We start from the raw sequence: 16,133 nt of genomic DNA, 5'->3' as shown, positions 1-16,133 counted from the left end.
TTTTAACAGGCAGTGAACAGGATTTTCATCATTTTGGCATCAGAAAAAAAGTCAAGACGGTAGAGGCTATCTACGGTGGACATAGTTTAAGTGGCTAAGGCAAAACATTCCATCAGAGAGACTGTAGAGGAGACTATAAAGGGGAAATTCCTGTAAATGGTTACTTTATTAACAATAATACCCCAATTCTTTTTCTCCATATATCACCTGACAGTTTTTAGAGCATTTACCCTGATTTCATTTGACCTTTACAACAACTCTGAAGAATGCGGAGACAGTTTTATGCTTAGAGTGGGGGGCGGGGTGAGAAAAGAAGGTTTGAGATGTTAAAAGTCTAGCTCAAAAACTTATTATTACTAAAAAATGGAAAGCTCAAAGTTTTCTGAGTAAATGCATTAACCTTTGCTCTGAAATATTATGTTTACATCATTTTTAAGTCAACACTTTTTACATTTTATAGCACTTGACCTCAAGCTAAGTAGAGTTAGTGGTGTTCAAATACACCATACTAGGGTGTTAGAAACATTTATGACATTTCAGGGTAATTGTAGGACTCAGCTTATTCTCTCATGAAGATTCCATGAAGAAGCAGAATAAATTTTGACACATAGATAGATAGATAGATAGATAGATAGATAGATAATCTGAGAAGTATACCTACCTTATAGATTGAGGAGGATATTTATGAAACAATAAAAATAATCTCTTTTGAAATTATACAATATAATTTTAAAAGTTTAGATCACAGATGATTATTAGAATACTGGCATCTTTATTGTAGTACTATACAGTATTGAGTATTGTGCTGCAGAATCATGTTATATACTTGAAAAAATTTATATTTTTGCTTCAGAAAAACAACTGCAACTTCAACCTTTTCCAGTATGCTACAATTTCCGGCTACTTAGATCATGTGCTTCACAGAATGACTTAGGCACTTTCCGTCTGTGATGTGAACAATTTATTGAATGAATAGAAACTTCAGATTGTTCGTCTGTAAATTAAAAACTGGGGATAACAGCGTATAACTCCAAGGTTGTCATGAAGAGTAAAAGAGAGAATGCATGTAATGTTCTGAATGCTATGTCTTTGTTCTAGTACTTGATAAATGGCAGCTGTTATTATACTAATACTTATTCAATTTTTTAAAATTTCTTCCTGCCTTCAAAGTTGCAAAATAAATCATATTTTGATATATTAACTTTTTTACATGATTAAAGCACATGCTTGAGCATAAACTATTTCTCAGCAATTTATAATTATTTCCATGTCTTTTGGTCTGGTAATTTTAAATCTGACTCTAGAATCATTTTTTTAATGCTTCCTCTATTTTAACATACATATATTTATTTTTCCTCTTTATATTAAAAATACATTTTAGCACTGGAATTAACTTCCAGCTTCTTCTGGGTTTTCATTTCCCTTGGGTGAAATTAAATGAAGACAAAAGCAAGTCCAAACTAAAGTATCTGGTCTTTGTGTGTACTCCAAGCGATAAAAAATCATAAATGTGAGGCAAATCAAAGGGTAAAATAAGATGTGAAATGAATTCTGATATATCAAAAATCACAATAAATGTGAATATAAATAAGTTTTCTATTTAATAAATTGAATATTGGGAACTGGTATTTTCTGTTGGTTCTCCCAGAAGTGGACTTGAAGACAGGATTTAAGTACTTGTAATTCATTTGGTGTTTGCAGGAACACAAGCAAAGAAGTGGGGGCTGGGGAAGCAGTCAGCAAAGAATATGCATTCAGTTGCTAATGAACAGAACAAGTAAAATTTTATCTTAAAAACAAACAAGCAAACAAAAACAAACAAGCAAACAAAAACAAACAAACTGTGGGAAACTGCATAAGACATACTTAACATCCCACTAGAGGACTCAGGGAGCCGGGGTATATATACCCACTCTGGAAATTTAGTGACCAAGAGCTGTCTCTTAAATTGGGTTTGGAAAGGAAACATTTCACTTTTCATATCCAGGAAAGAAACTTTCAGTTTTCTTCGACGTTTGATATTTATAGTTCAAAGTCTTCTGATGTTGAATCTACTGTATTAGTTACTGCGTGTGTATGTGTTTGGGGGTGGGAGGGTAAGGTGGTACTTCCGTGCTATACCCAATATAAACAATCAACGTACCCAGAAGATAAGACCACACAAATTTATGAAACGTGGAAAATATACTCACAAAAAGAAAATGGCCAAACCAGTAAATAATAGCCCAAAGGAAATAAATAAATAAATAAGACATTCTGGTAACAATGTATTAAAACATATCAGATTGAAGTTAATATCCCAGATTTTAAACTCATTCCAAACAATTATGCATCTCATACTGTATTTTCAAAATATATAAAACCAATATAAAATACAGGATGAAAGTATATTGCCAAATCTACCATTCTATTGGGGAATCACAATTTCACTATGATTGATACAAAACTTAGACAAATTTAGTGAAGACACAGAGGGGATGAAAAGACTACAAATAAAATCTGTCTAATAAATATCCACTCTAGCTCCACAAATAAAGATACATAGCATTTTAGGCATTCATACACTCATATCAATCTACCTCTCAAATCACAATTTCTACCATCAAAAAAAAGCTATTTAATGGAATTATTGTATTGAAAAGAAGACACGATTTAGATTTATGGGTGAAGGTGATGAACTTGGTTGAAAATCTAGAGTTCGGTAGAAAAAGTAAGCAGAAACAAGGGATATAATTAATACCTAAAGCCACATCAAAAAAAAAAAAAATAGAAAGCAGGTCTTTGTCTCACCAAATTTCTAAAATCAGAGTTAATAGAAACTATTTCATACACTTTTTTGTAAGTGGATAAGACTTTTTTTTTTTTGGATGAGACTTTTGACTAAAGAAAACCATAAGATTTTTAATTCAGTTTATCATTTTTGAGACCCATTCCAAGCAGTTACAGGTTATGTGAAATAAAGTTACAATAAAAACTACTGTATGGAACATTAGGCTGAAACATCATAGATTGGACTCAATATATTCCCAAATTTTAATCAACAGGATTGTGCCTTGATCTAGAAAGATAAAGCATATTCTTATTTTATATATTAACATCTCTGGCATGGTTTCATCAGTGTGATTGTGCAAACCTTGTCTCAGACCAAAATTCAGAATGAGCTGGACTGTATTTCAAGTAAAAATAGTCTCAGATTTTGCAGAATTTTGTAGGCTAAAGTTTTTTGATATTAGAACCATTTCAATAATTAGGATATGTATTATTTTTGAAGTGAATTCTTATTCTAGGCTAGAAAGAAGATGTTTATAAACATCTTCTTGATGAGATAAAATCTCACCACTAATGTAGATATTAAAAGAAATAGTTATTCATGCATTCCTAAAATTAAATTCACACTACATGTTATCAGGACATACAATCAAAATAATTAAGGTATGATCTGTGGATCAGGATTTGGCATACAAAGTGAATTAAGATACAAAATAAATGATGACCATAAAGGAAATGTACAAAATAAATGAAGCAACATATGAGGAAGTAATTTGCATGGATAGAAACATCAGACAATGGGCTTTACTATCATTATCTGTCAAAATTATTTTAGTGTGTTTCTCATAAAGTTTGAGTTTCAATGAATAAAAAAAGCACATTTTAGTGCAAAGGTAAGCCTTACCTTTGGTGATGAGAATTTTTAATTTCTTTTATGGGTTAGAGAAAATAATATGTTTATCATACAACTGGTGATATAATTTATGACTGTCACATATAATAGCATAATTCTCTAGTCTTATTATTCAATACTACTATTTAAAAACTGTGTTGGCATCTTCTATTTTATTACTATCTGATCATACATAGAATTAAGAGTGAGAGTCAATTTTAAAACTTACCAAATGCATATGAAAAATGTGTGAACATAATTTGAGACAAAATAAACTAATATTTTAAAGGCAGTGGGCAGAGATTTAGAATACAGTATCCTTCAGATATCTCCCCTCCCTTTATAAAGTACAAAAAAATTAAATAAGGGAAGAGAGAGATTTACTTTTTCTTGCCATATTAATTATATGATTATATAGATTTTAATTTGTTTATATTCGTTTTAAATTTAGCAAAACACATGTAAATACTTAAATTTAAATAAAGAATATTTTAAATGATCAAACAAATAAAATTGAACAAGCCCTTTCTATATGTAGTCTTTAAAAATAGCTGCCTTCTTTAAAACTAACTGTATTAAAGCAGACTCTTATTGCATATAGTTACAATTTGGTAAATTTTATTTACTTCACAGTGTATTGATTTTCTCAGTAATTGGTAAGATACTTTCACTTTCAAGAAACAAATATCTAAATCAAAATGATTTAAGCATTTTAAACCAATTTAAAGAAATTTGTTATATTACACAGCTGCAATTCGGAAGCAGGCATTTCAGTAGTTCATAGCTTATTTTCATCTTTTTATGCTAACATTCTGGGAGTATTGGTCAGTCTTTCTCATGGTCACAAGATGGTTGCAGCAGCATCAGGCATCACATCACACACCAATAACCAAGTCACTAAAAGAACTGTCACTTCCTTGCATTTCTTGAATTAGGAGCTAAAGACCTATGCCAAAAAGACTTCTGACCACTGCAGACTTGCCCCATTTCTCACTGTTCAGCATTCAGTCACATGTCAGTCACTGGAATTCATTCATGTGCCAATCATGGTGACACCACTATGGGATCGTTGTGGAACTATGGTGACATAGTTTGTCTTTCCAATAAGATTTACCAAAGTCCCAGAGGGTAGGTCTGAGTACTGGACAGAATGAGAACTGTGAACATAAGAAGAAGGAAGTAGGGTTGCTTTGAAGGCTATCAGCAGTGATATATACTGATATATGTGAGCAGAGCATATGACATTTTAATAAAAATTAAAGAAATAAAGAATAGTAGGAAAAAATTCTAATAAAAGGCAACCTATTTATCGGTGTTGCTTCAGCCTCAAATGAATAGATCACAACATAAACAAAAAGTATATAGTAGTCAGAATCATGCATTCACAAGATTAAATTCTGGATGAATCATTTTCCTTTCCACCCTCTACTCAATAATCAACTGACCCTGTGTCTAAACCTCTACTTTGGCTTCAGCAACCTAATTGCTGGTCTTTCCCCACTCAATATAAAAGACCACTTGCTAATGGTGTCCAAGATGGAAAAGCAAATCAAATCATTACAATTTTGACACATTTTCCTGCCTTTCATAAAAAGGAATTAAACTACTATATGGGATTTTGGAACTTGAGCATATATTCTCTATTTTTCTAGCAAGATTACTAGATGTGCAAGTGACCTGACCACGAGAGCAATGGTAGCCAATTCTAATATTTTTAAAAATGTGTAGTAGGTGTTTTCCAAGAAAGAATCCTAAGAAAGCATTTTTCTTAAATTAAAATTGTAGCTGTGCAATTACATTCTGGTAAGAATCCCATATCCTGGCAAAATGACTCAATTTACTGATAGAACTAGAGCCCTCACACTACGGGAATATATAGATATAGATCTTAAGATCTTCAATCTTTTGGCATTCTCCACATTGAGGAAGACAAGTAACAATCGTGGTTGTCAGTTGAAATTTGGAAAATAGTTTTGGGTGAAGGGGCAAATACAGACAAGCCTGTCTTCACAGATTTCTGGGTCTACAATACACGGTGTTATGTGGCTGAAAACCCTAAGCCTGTAATTTAATTTAAATTATCAGTAGTGGGTAATTCTGTTAGCTGCCTAGCAGAAGAACATTCAAACTCTGTCTAGGAAAGCAAGACATCTTCCATTATGTTGTACAGCAGGAGGGATGAAGAATAAGAGAGCAGAGAACATTAAATTGAAGACCAAATACTTCGGGTTTAAATCATGGTTAGAGGGAATATTTGGACATCATCATTCACAAATGGAGCTGATTGGAAACAGATGGACAAGATACTACTAAATTGTTTTAAATAAATTTTATTTTAGCCTAATTTTGGATATATAGAAAAGTTGCAAGCAGAGTAGAAAGAGTTCTCCTCTACCCTGTACTCATTTTTCCTTGTTGTCCACATCTCATATTAATGTGGTACATTTGTCACAGCTAATGAAATATTATTGGTATATTTTTATCTGCAGTACTTTATTAAGATTTTGTAGTTTTTTAATAGTTAAGAGTTTTTATTATAGTGGCTATAATTACAGTGCTTATTTGTTGAAATGAAAACTGAAGACAAGTACACAAAACAGTTGATTACTCATGATGCATTGAAAACTGTACGAGGTTCCACATCACATAAACCAGTTCTGATGATTTCCCCAAGCTAAAGTTGAACAGCTCCAGCTTCTTCATGTTTACCAAAAAGTTCAGAAGAAAAAAGTAGCGGTCGCCCTTTCGATGGCAAATGTGACCCTTGCAGGCTGAAAGAATAAAAGCACATATAGATGGGGGCTCTGGGGGTGCGGGCAGCCCAGGGAAGCCGGGGAAAGGGAAAGGCTGGGGGCTCAGGAGTGGTGACCACAGCCCCCAGCCCATCTCCTGGGCCGCTGGGTGAGCACAAGTGTAAGCACAAAAGCTAAGGGATACGGGATGACCAGAGACACAGCGAATCTCAGGGATCCTATCTGAGCACCCAGAATGGATCCCAGAGGAGGAGCGCTAGGCTGATCCCACACAGCCACTCCTGGAGATCGCCGTGTGCCTAACATCCCTTCTCAGTACCCAACGGTGAGTTGATTCTCTTTTTACAATAAAAAAACAAACAAAAACAAAACAAAACACCAAAAAAGCAAGCTGAGTAATATTGCATAGGAGTACCAGAAAACTGCCTAGTTGGTAACAATAATTATTTACAGTCAATAAAACCCGGCTGCAGGCTGCGCTTGCACATCTGCAGCAGGGTGCGGCGCACTGACCCACCAGGGACACCGTTTCCGCGCTCACACCACTGTAGAAGAAAGCAGGGTGGAAGAAATTAAAGCAGCCAAAGGGAAGAGGAGGAGCATGGCTCACTTCCGGTTCCGGAGCCAATTGGACAGCCAGGCCGCTCCCTCATAGAGCCCGTGGGCGCCGGTGGCGCAGGTGTCCCGCACGTAGCAGTTCCTGTGGTGCACACCCAGCTTCTCTGTGATCTCGGCCACTTTCACGGTGTTGGGGAGGTCCTGCTTGTTGGCAAATGCCAGCGGGATTGCGTCCCTGAGCTCGCCCTTCACCAGCATCCCCATGAGCAACTCACAGGCAGGGTTCACGAGCCCTCTGTTGATGCCGCCTGCCCCCAAAGACGAGACCTGGCGTGTTCTGGAAGTCGTGGCGCCACAGAGTCTGGATCTTGTCCTGGCGCGCGTTTCCCCACACGGTGAAACCGACGTTCTTCTCCATGGTTTCCACACTGAAGCGTATGGTGGGGATGGTGGTGACGATCCCACCCAGCTTCAGAGTGGACAGCATGGTGGGCTTCCTGCAGCATCCAGGCCCACCATGAAAACGCACATTTCCTTTTTGCCAGAAAGGCCCTTGAAGAGGTTAGTGAAGATATTCTCCATGCTGTAGACGGGCGGGACCAACCCTGGCCAAGTGAGGCTGCTTCTCCAAGCAGGGCATTGATTTCGCTCCCACTAACGTTTTACAGTTTTTAATCTCATGGATCTTGTTTCTGTTCTAGCGTCCTATCCAGTATATCCGAGTACATTTAGTCATAATATCGCTATAGGTTCCTCCAGATGGTGAACACTTTCTCAATCCTTCCTTGTTTTGATAACCCTAACCGTTTTGAGGAACACTGGCCACGTATTTGGTAAACTCTTCAGTTTAGTTTTGTCTGATGTGTTTCTCCTGGCCAGACTGGGGTTATAGTTTTGTGGGATAAAGATTACAGAGGTAAAGCGCTGTTTCCGTCATGTCATATCAAGAATACATACAGTCAATGTAATATTTCACTGTTGATCTTTTATCACTTGACTAAAGGAGTGTTTAAACGTCAGCTTTCTCCAGGGTCAAGTTATTTTTTTTTTTTAGTCTCAGCTTTCCTACTCTTTAGAAGTAGGTTGCTGTGCACATCACACACTTAAGGGGTGGGGACTTCAAGTTGTCCAAGTAATTGTGTTGGCAAAGAAATGGAGAGCTTGATATGCAGAGGCATCATATAACTAATAAACAATCTCCAATAGACCAAGCCAGCACTAACCTCCCAAGGGAATATTCTCCAATTTCCTCTTAAATGTGACCTGGGCATATCGACACAAGGGAAAATTCCCCAGAGGCAGAGCTAGAATGCACATTAGACCATGAATAACAGAGTTGTTTCTAAAGTGCTGTGTCCTACCCAGTGACATTTGATAAATGCTTTGGCTAAGGCTGACCATGTTTCTTCTTACTTTTTCCAAATGAATTTTTATTGCAATGTTCCTATTCTTAATCCATATTTCAACATGGTGTGTATAAACATATTATTTGTCTCTTAGTTGTCTAAACTAAATGTCCATATTGAAACTTGCTGAACATTATTCATTCTTCATGGTTATTTAGTTACTATGTTAATTTAAGATTTTCTTGCTGGAGAAAAGGAGTCTGTACCATGAATGAGAAGTGAGTGCGTGGATATTCGGATAGCCACAGAAATAAATTAACAACAACAAAAAGGTCCCTTTATGTCCTTTCATGGTAACAAATCTTGATTTTTAAATTTTATACTGAGTATATCATTATCTACAGAAAAGGATAACATTTCCTTCACTCCCCAGCATGTAGATATGGTCGTAGGACTAAATTCTCTCTGATAAGATGGAAGTTCAAAAATATTTTTTATATGTATTCAATTTCAGGGTTTTCCCATTAATTAAATGGGACTTGCCTGTCACCCTTGACTTCCCTGCCTTCTTTCTGTATGGAACAAGGATGTTTTGCAGAACTGTTTTCATTTATGTGGATGAGGGCAACGTGTGTGGAATGGTGAAACAACAACAAAAAATTAATAGAATTTAGTTTAGAATAGAATTTAGACAATACTATAGAATAGGATCTCCACTGAATGGAGATTGTAAGTGAGAAAAATAAACATTTGTCTTTTATAAGCAATAGTTTTTTTGGAACACTGTCTCATATAACCAAATTTTACATTAATTAATACAACTGAAAATCGCTTCAAAAGTGCATGTGACAGGGTGCCTCTGTGGCTCACTCAGTTAAGTGTTGACTCTTGGTTTCGGCTCAGGTCATGATCTCATGATTTTGTGGGTTTGAGCCCCATGAGTCGGCTTGGGATTCTCTGCCTGTCATCTTCTCTCTCTGCCCCTCCCTGGCTTGTGCTATCTCTGTTTGTCTCCAAATAGATAAATAAACTTAAAAAAAAAAAAAGTGTATATGGCTGTTTAAAATAAAAAAAAATTAAAAAAATGGAAAAAAGTACATAATGAATTTGGATATTAGTAAGTAATATATAAGTAAATAAGGAAGTTTTTTTTCAGATATATAACCAAATTAACATAGAGCTCAAAAACAGACCCATGAATATTTAAAATAACACATGAGATATTTAAATACTTAATTAAATTAAATATTAAATATTTAAAATAATAATATATTATTTATAACATAATATTATATATAATATAATATTATATAACATTTAGAATATATATTTATAATATATATAATATTTCAATATTAAATATTTAAAATAACACATTAATGAGAAAAAGATAAACTCTTTAGTCACAGCAGTAGAATTAATTATAAATGTGGAAAATATTATATTGGGCTTATATGCACATGAATTCCAGATGAAAAATAACCTAAATATGAAATACAGTAACTCAAAGCTTTTAAAAAAGATATAGGTGATTAATGGCACACTTTTAGCTTTAAAATATCTTTGAACAAGACAAAAAATGAAATATAATTTGAAAGATTGATAATTTGGGGGGCCTGTGTGGCTCAGTCGGTTAAGTGTTGGACTTTGGCTCTGGTCATGATCTCATGGTTAGTGGATTTGGACCCACAGAGCCTGCTTCAGATCCTCTGTACCCCTTTCTTTCTGCCCCTTCCCTGCTTTTGCACATGCTCGCTGTCTCTCTCTCTCAAAAATAAATAAACATTTAAAAAATTGATAATTTGGAATATATAATTAAATTAATATTTCTGTTAAAGTGTCTCATGAAAAGATTGCAAATATGCTCACAAACTTACAAATTTGTTGACAATCGAAACCAAAAAAAAAAAAGAAAACTTTAGAGTATAAAATATATGAAAGAACTCAGGCAAAGATAATCCGCTGAAGACATTGGAGAGACATCAACAGACTTTTCACCGAAGGAAAACATGCCTAACGTCAATAGTAAGCAAAGAAAAGTAGATAAAATCACAATAAAAAATCATTTTATATCCAACACAAATTAAATGGCCTATAATAACAAGTGTTTGCAGGGATATAGTAAAATGCAAACCCTCATAACTACCTGTGTAAGTGTAAGTTTGGAAACAAAAATGAGAAGAGAAAGAAAGAAAATCTTTAGAAAGCAGATTGGCAACAACCTAGAGAGTTAAACGTGTACATATTTCAAGACCCACAAATTCTGCTCTTGTTGGATATATAGCTACAGGTATAAATATAGATATCAGCATGTTCAGATAGATCTATTGTATCTATCATCTATTTATCCACCTACAGCCTAAACTAGAAACTTCTGAACAATTGCAAAAGTCTATCTTCCTCTCTTTCTTCCTTTTTTCTATTTCTCCCTCTTTCTCTCCTTTCCTTATGTCTTTCCTCTCCTCCTTTCCCCTCCTTCCCTCTCTTCTTCTCTCCTATCTACTCATCCATCATTTTTGTTTAATTAACACACACTTACAGAATACTGGTCTGCAAGCATTGTTAGAAGTACAGAGTATAGTACAATACTGCATTTGATCATCACAGCTTAATGAGTTAGGTACAGTTATCATCCCTGTTTTTCAAATGAAGAAAATAAAGCAAATAATTGATGGCAGCTTCTGAAGGAAATACATTTTTTTTTTAAATCTGTTCTCACTTTTCTAAAGGCTACTATGTGTTACATACATAGAAACAAGTTTTCCTTTGTTTCAAATCCTTCATTTACTATCTATAACATTCTTACCCTATGCTTCACCTGGCATACAATTTAGTTTTCATCTTAAAAATTTCTTACTTAAACTTTCTTTCTTGGAATCCCAATGTACCTCAAGGTGTTTTGGTTTTTGTACTTTCTTCTTATAGAATGTAGGACAGTGATAATGTATTATACCCAAATAGAATATGAATATAGTAATTTGTGTTTATCATTATTTTGTGTGTATTAAATACAAGTATAATATAAAGTATGATATGTATGCATTAGAATATATAATTGTATTTATATAAAATGTATAATGTACTGAATAATCATAAGATAATGTAAATAAAGCATGTATTACATGTGATTAGTCTGTCTGACACCAGATTATAAACTCCATAAGAGCAGGTAATATTGTTTTAAATGTTACTCTCTTCCTATTGGCTAGCATAATGCCTATATAGTAGAGACACTCAATTCTCATGGTGTAGCTAAACATTATAGTTACTTTCTGGGATTGCACTCTCTTCACTGCTCTTTTGGAACCGCCCAGTGACATACTAAAAGTGGGTGATTGCAGTTGCCTCAACAAAGAGGACTATTTCATCACCAACATTGTTTGGAATGGTTGACACATGATGACAGTGTAAAGCAGAACAACTTTTGGCCTATTTGATTATTATTTATAAATTGTCTGCAATGCAAAGCCCCACTGATTGCACTCAGGGCAAAGCCTTGCCAGGCCTTTCCCATTCTACTCTACCGTCCTTCCATCAGTCATGCTGGATGTTGTAGGTTGGAAAATTGATGCATGTTTATAGAATATGCTTTTTATGTGGAATTTCAAAATTAGAACTGAACATACCTTCTTAAGTGTCTCACACTATAAGGTAAAAGCTTTGGTAGGGGTACCTGGGGGCTGATGTTAGAAACTAAGCTTTCATTCTTGTGACAAGGTTCCATAAGCAATGAAGCAACAGTGAACAGAGAAGTGGAGAGGAATGTAAAACTTCTTCCAACTATTCCTGGAACTAGGATGTTTTTATATAATTGAGTTCCTTGGAAGTCCCCAATATCTTCACTCAAATCATTATTTTGATTCATATATTTTAAGTTGGGCTTTGTGACATTTGCAACTCATCTTCTTTATCAATAAAACATGGTTTGGGCTCTAACAAAATAAATCATAATGCATTAAAAATAACAACATTAAATTACACATAATGAGAAGCCAAAACATTGGCTCTTCCAAAATTGATTCAAAGCCTCAGTAAGCCCTAAATCACCCAGGTTCTTGCTCTCCACTCTTCTGCTCCTGGTAGCGGTATCTTCCCTCATAGTTGAAATCCAAATGTTCCATCTGAAAGGATCATGATCCAAAGTTAGCAGCTTTCCAAGCAGGAAAAAGATGTTTTCTTCTTTCAACACCCACGTTTATTAGAGTGAAAATCTTTTTCCAAATCCCTCTCACCTCAGTCTTATCACACAGCTCATTGGTGAAAATGGAGTTGCTTGGCCACTATTAATAGTGGCTTGGCCACTATTATCTGCAGGAAGTTTGGGAAGACACACTTCAATGGTCTTCAGTCTTTGCCATGGAAGGTTGTTTTTTTCAAGAAGGAAAGAGGAGGAAAATGGCTCCTCAGGAGACAAGTATCTGGCATTTATATGTTAAAATACTATGTAAGAACCCTTTATATTTAAGATGTTGAAGGAGAGAGGTTTTAATGAGGTTGATGACTCCTCATCTTCCACAGCTCCCTGAAACCTCTATCTCCTTATATGTAAAAGATAAAATATTTCCATTTGGTACATGAAGATTGTGACCACTTTTTACAATTACGTATTTATTGAACAGTGTACCTATTGGAATTTCTGAAGGAACCAGATGGCACAGTCAAATCAGGAGAATTTCTGTACCCGATGTGGATGAAGCATAAATAACTGTGCAGTGATCTGGGCTTGGTAACAATGGAACAATCATCAAGCCACAACCCTGGAGAAAAGAAAGAGAGCAGTAACAATAACTTAATAGAAGAAAATTGTACAATATAGGACCTTTTGAGAGTAGCAGTGACATTCAATTAAGATATACAGTCAGTTCAAAGCAACCTCAGAGGGAGGGAACCAGAGGCATGAGTACCCTGACCTCTCTGTATTTCCTGTCAAAGCGCCTCACTGACTGAGCCCAGGGAGAGCACCAGAGTTCAAGGAAGCTCACTGAGGTAGATAACAGGGGTCAGCCTTATGTGGAAGTGAAGGTAGAGAAGGCTGAAGAGTGAACTGAAGGTAGCAAAGGGACAGTACATTGCACAACAAGAAAGACACATGCGTGGTGAGAAATTCAGAGGAAGAAATGCCTATGTTCTGTACCCATGACTGCTATTCTAGAAGGAACCACTTTCAATAGAGTTTTGTATTCTGACATAGATACACTGAGAAAATAAACTAGCTCCCAATTTTTGTTTTACAAAGGTAAAAGTTGACTTCTTCAAAAAGACATGTGAACCTAGATTAAGTGCACAGAATTCTAGATATGTTCCAAAAATATATACATAATGATCTGTGCTAAGTATTTGAATGAGTAATTCAAATATGAACCATAGCGATGCTTGATTCAAACCCATACTCTTTTGCCAGTGACTTTTAATTTCTCCAAATCCTAGTATAATTTCATTGGGATTAATCTTGCTAACTTTTAATTCTTAATTACCTTCTTTTTACTCAGTTTTACATTTTCTCTCTATCCACCACCATACTGTATTATGCCCAACTCAGAGCCCTTTTTTCGTTTTGATGGTTTGGAATTTATTTATTTATTTATTTATTTATTTATTTATTTATTTATTTAACGTTTATTTATTTTTGAGACAGAGAGAGACAGAGCATGAACAGGGGAGGGACAGAGAGAGAGGGAGACACAGAATCTGAAACAGGCTCCAGGCTCTGAGCTGTCAGCACAGAGCCCAATGCGGGGCTCGAACTCACGGACCATGAGATCGTGACCTGAGCCGAAGTTGGATGCTCAACAGACTGAGCCACCAAGGCGCCCCTATTATTAGTAGATTTTAAAGTGAATGTATGTTGTAGGTGAGCATTCCGCAGAGTTATGTATTTGAAAAATGCCTTTATTTACCCTCAGTTATGACTACTTATATACCAGGACAGAGAATGTTTTGTTGACAGTTGTTTTCTGCAAAATTTAAAAATTTTACCCCAATGACTTCTGGCATATATTGATGATAAAAACAAAAACAAAACAAGCCCAACTTACTGTCGATCTAATTATCATTTTATTTTCCAGGATTTTTTTTTCTTTTCATTTTTTTCCTGTCAGCTCTTAAGACTTTACTCTTCATTTTTAGCTGTCTTCAATTTTACTGAAAAGTGTCTTGGTATGTTTTTATTTGTGTTTATCATTCCCAGCATTCAATGTATATTCTCAATTTGAAGTTTCATAGCATTTATTTTTTAAGAGAAAGAAAGAGAGCATGTGGGTAGGAGAGAGAGGCGGAGTGGGGGGGGGAGTTAGAGAGAGAGGGAGAGAGAGAGAGAGAGAGAGAGAGAGAGAGAGAGAGGGAATCCCAAGCAGGCTCCATGGAGCCTGACACAGGGGTCAATCCTATGACCCTGGGACCATGACCTGAGTCAAAATCAAGAGTGGAATGCTTAACTGACTGCACCACCAGGACCCCTACATAGCATTTAAAGTCAGAGGAAATTCTAGGTTATTTTTACCTTCGCATACTATGTCTATGACATTTCCTCTATTATTGGCCTCTAGAAACCCTATTAGACATGTGTTGTTTTAAAATTTTGCTTATTATTCTTTATTTTTTTCCCTCTTTCTTTCACCATGTTGCTCTTTAGGCAAATTCCTCAGAACTGTCTTTTGATATACTAATTCTTTCTTAAATTATGTGTGTCCTATAGCTTTTTCTACTCATTCTTTTTTTGTTTTCAATTGAATCATCATATTTTCTCATTTTCAAGATTGCTAAGTTCAGTTGATAACTACATATATGTATGTAATTTCTACAAATTTTTCTTTTTATTAATGTTCTTCAATTTTTTATACTTGAAAGTATCTAAAATATTTATATTAAAGTCATTTTCAGTTTTCTCTGTTTTCATTTTATCTAGCATAAATTCATCTTCTAATAGATTTGTTTGATTTGTTTTTTATATTTCCTTTTTAATTTTTTTTTTTTTTATTTTAGAGAGAGAGAGCTTGAGTGGGGTAGAAGGACAGAGGGAGAAGGAGAGAGAGGATATTAAGCAGGTTCCATGCCCAGCATAGACCCTGATGTGGGATCAATCCCATAACCCTGGGATAATGACCTGAGCCAAAATTAAGTGTTTGATGCTCAACAAATGAGCCACCCATGCACCCTTGTTATATTTCCTGATATCAATTTGAATTTCCAAATTTTGGGTTGCAAGTTCATGTTAAGCAAGGGTTCTTTTTATTTTTGTTTAAGGTTCTCTCTCTCTCTCACTCTTTTTTTTTTTTTTTAGGTTTAGTTATTTATTTTGAGAGAGAGAGACAGAGAGAGAGAATGAGGAGGGCAGAAAAAGAGGGAGAGAGAGAGAATCCCAACCAGGCTCTGCACTGTCAGAAGGGAACCCTAGGTAGGGCTTGATCCCACACCTCTGGGATCATGACCAAAGCCTAAATGAAGAGTCAGATACTTAACAGACTGAGCCACCCAGGCGCTCCTAAAGTTTTCTCTTTTAAGTATGTGTGCATATATTTGTGTGTATGTGTATGCTCACCCTTCCTTATAATGCAAATTTGTATATCATACTTAACGTATCTCCTAACCAGAACCAGAACTCTTTATATGGTTGGTTCAAAGTTCTGTCCCATAGTGATATCCATGCATAACCTAGCCAACATGGTTGGCTGCATGGTTGTACCTACTTCATTCATTCCACTTAATTAAGTAACCATTTTATATAAATCATAACTCCATTCAGAACATTCATCACAACTTTTTTTCATTTCTTTTGAGACTATGAAACTAATTTGATATCTTTATTTTACACAGTTA

At 35.2% G+C, this 16,133-nt stretch overlaps 1 pseudogene; it reads right to left on the bottom strand.

Annotated features, from left to right (window-relative positions):
• Positions 1-7,020: 7,020 nt before the first annotated feature.
• Positions 7,021-7,554, bottom strand: LOC106973234 (ADP-ribosylation factor 1-like; annotated as a pseudogene).
• Between the last annotated feature and the right edge of the window lie 8,579 nt (positions 7,555-16,133).

The sequence above is a fragment of the Acinonyx jubatus genome, chromosome C2, assembly GCF_027475565.1.
Source record: "Acinonyx jubatus isolate Ajub_Pintada_27869175 chromosome C2, VMU_Ajub_asm_v1.0, whole genome shotgun sequence".
In the NCBI taxonomy this organism is placed as follows: domain Eukaryota; kingdom Metazoa; phylum Chordata; class Mammalia; order Carnivora; family Felidae; genus Acinonyx; species Acinonyx jubatus.
This window is presented reverse-complemented; position numbering and strand designations above follow the sequence as displayed.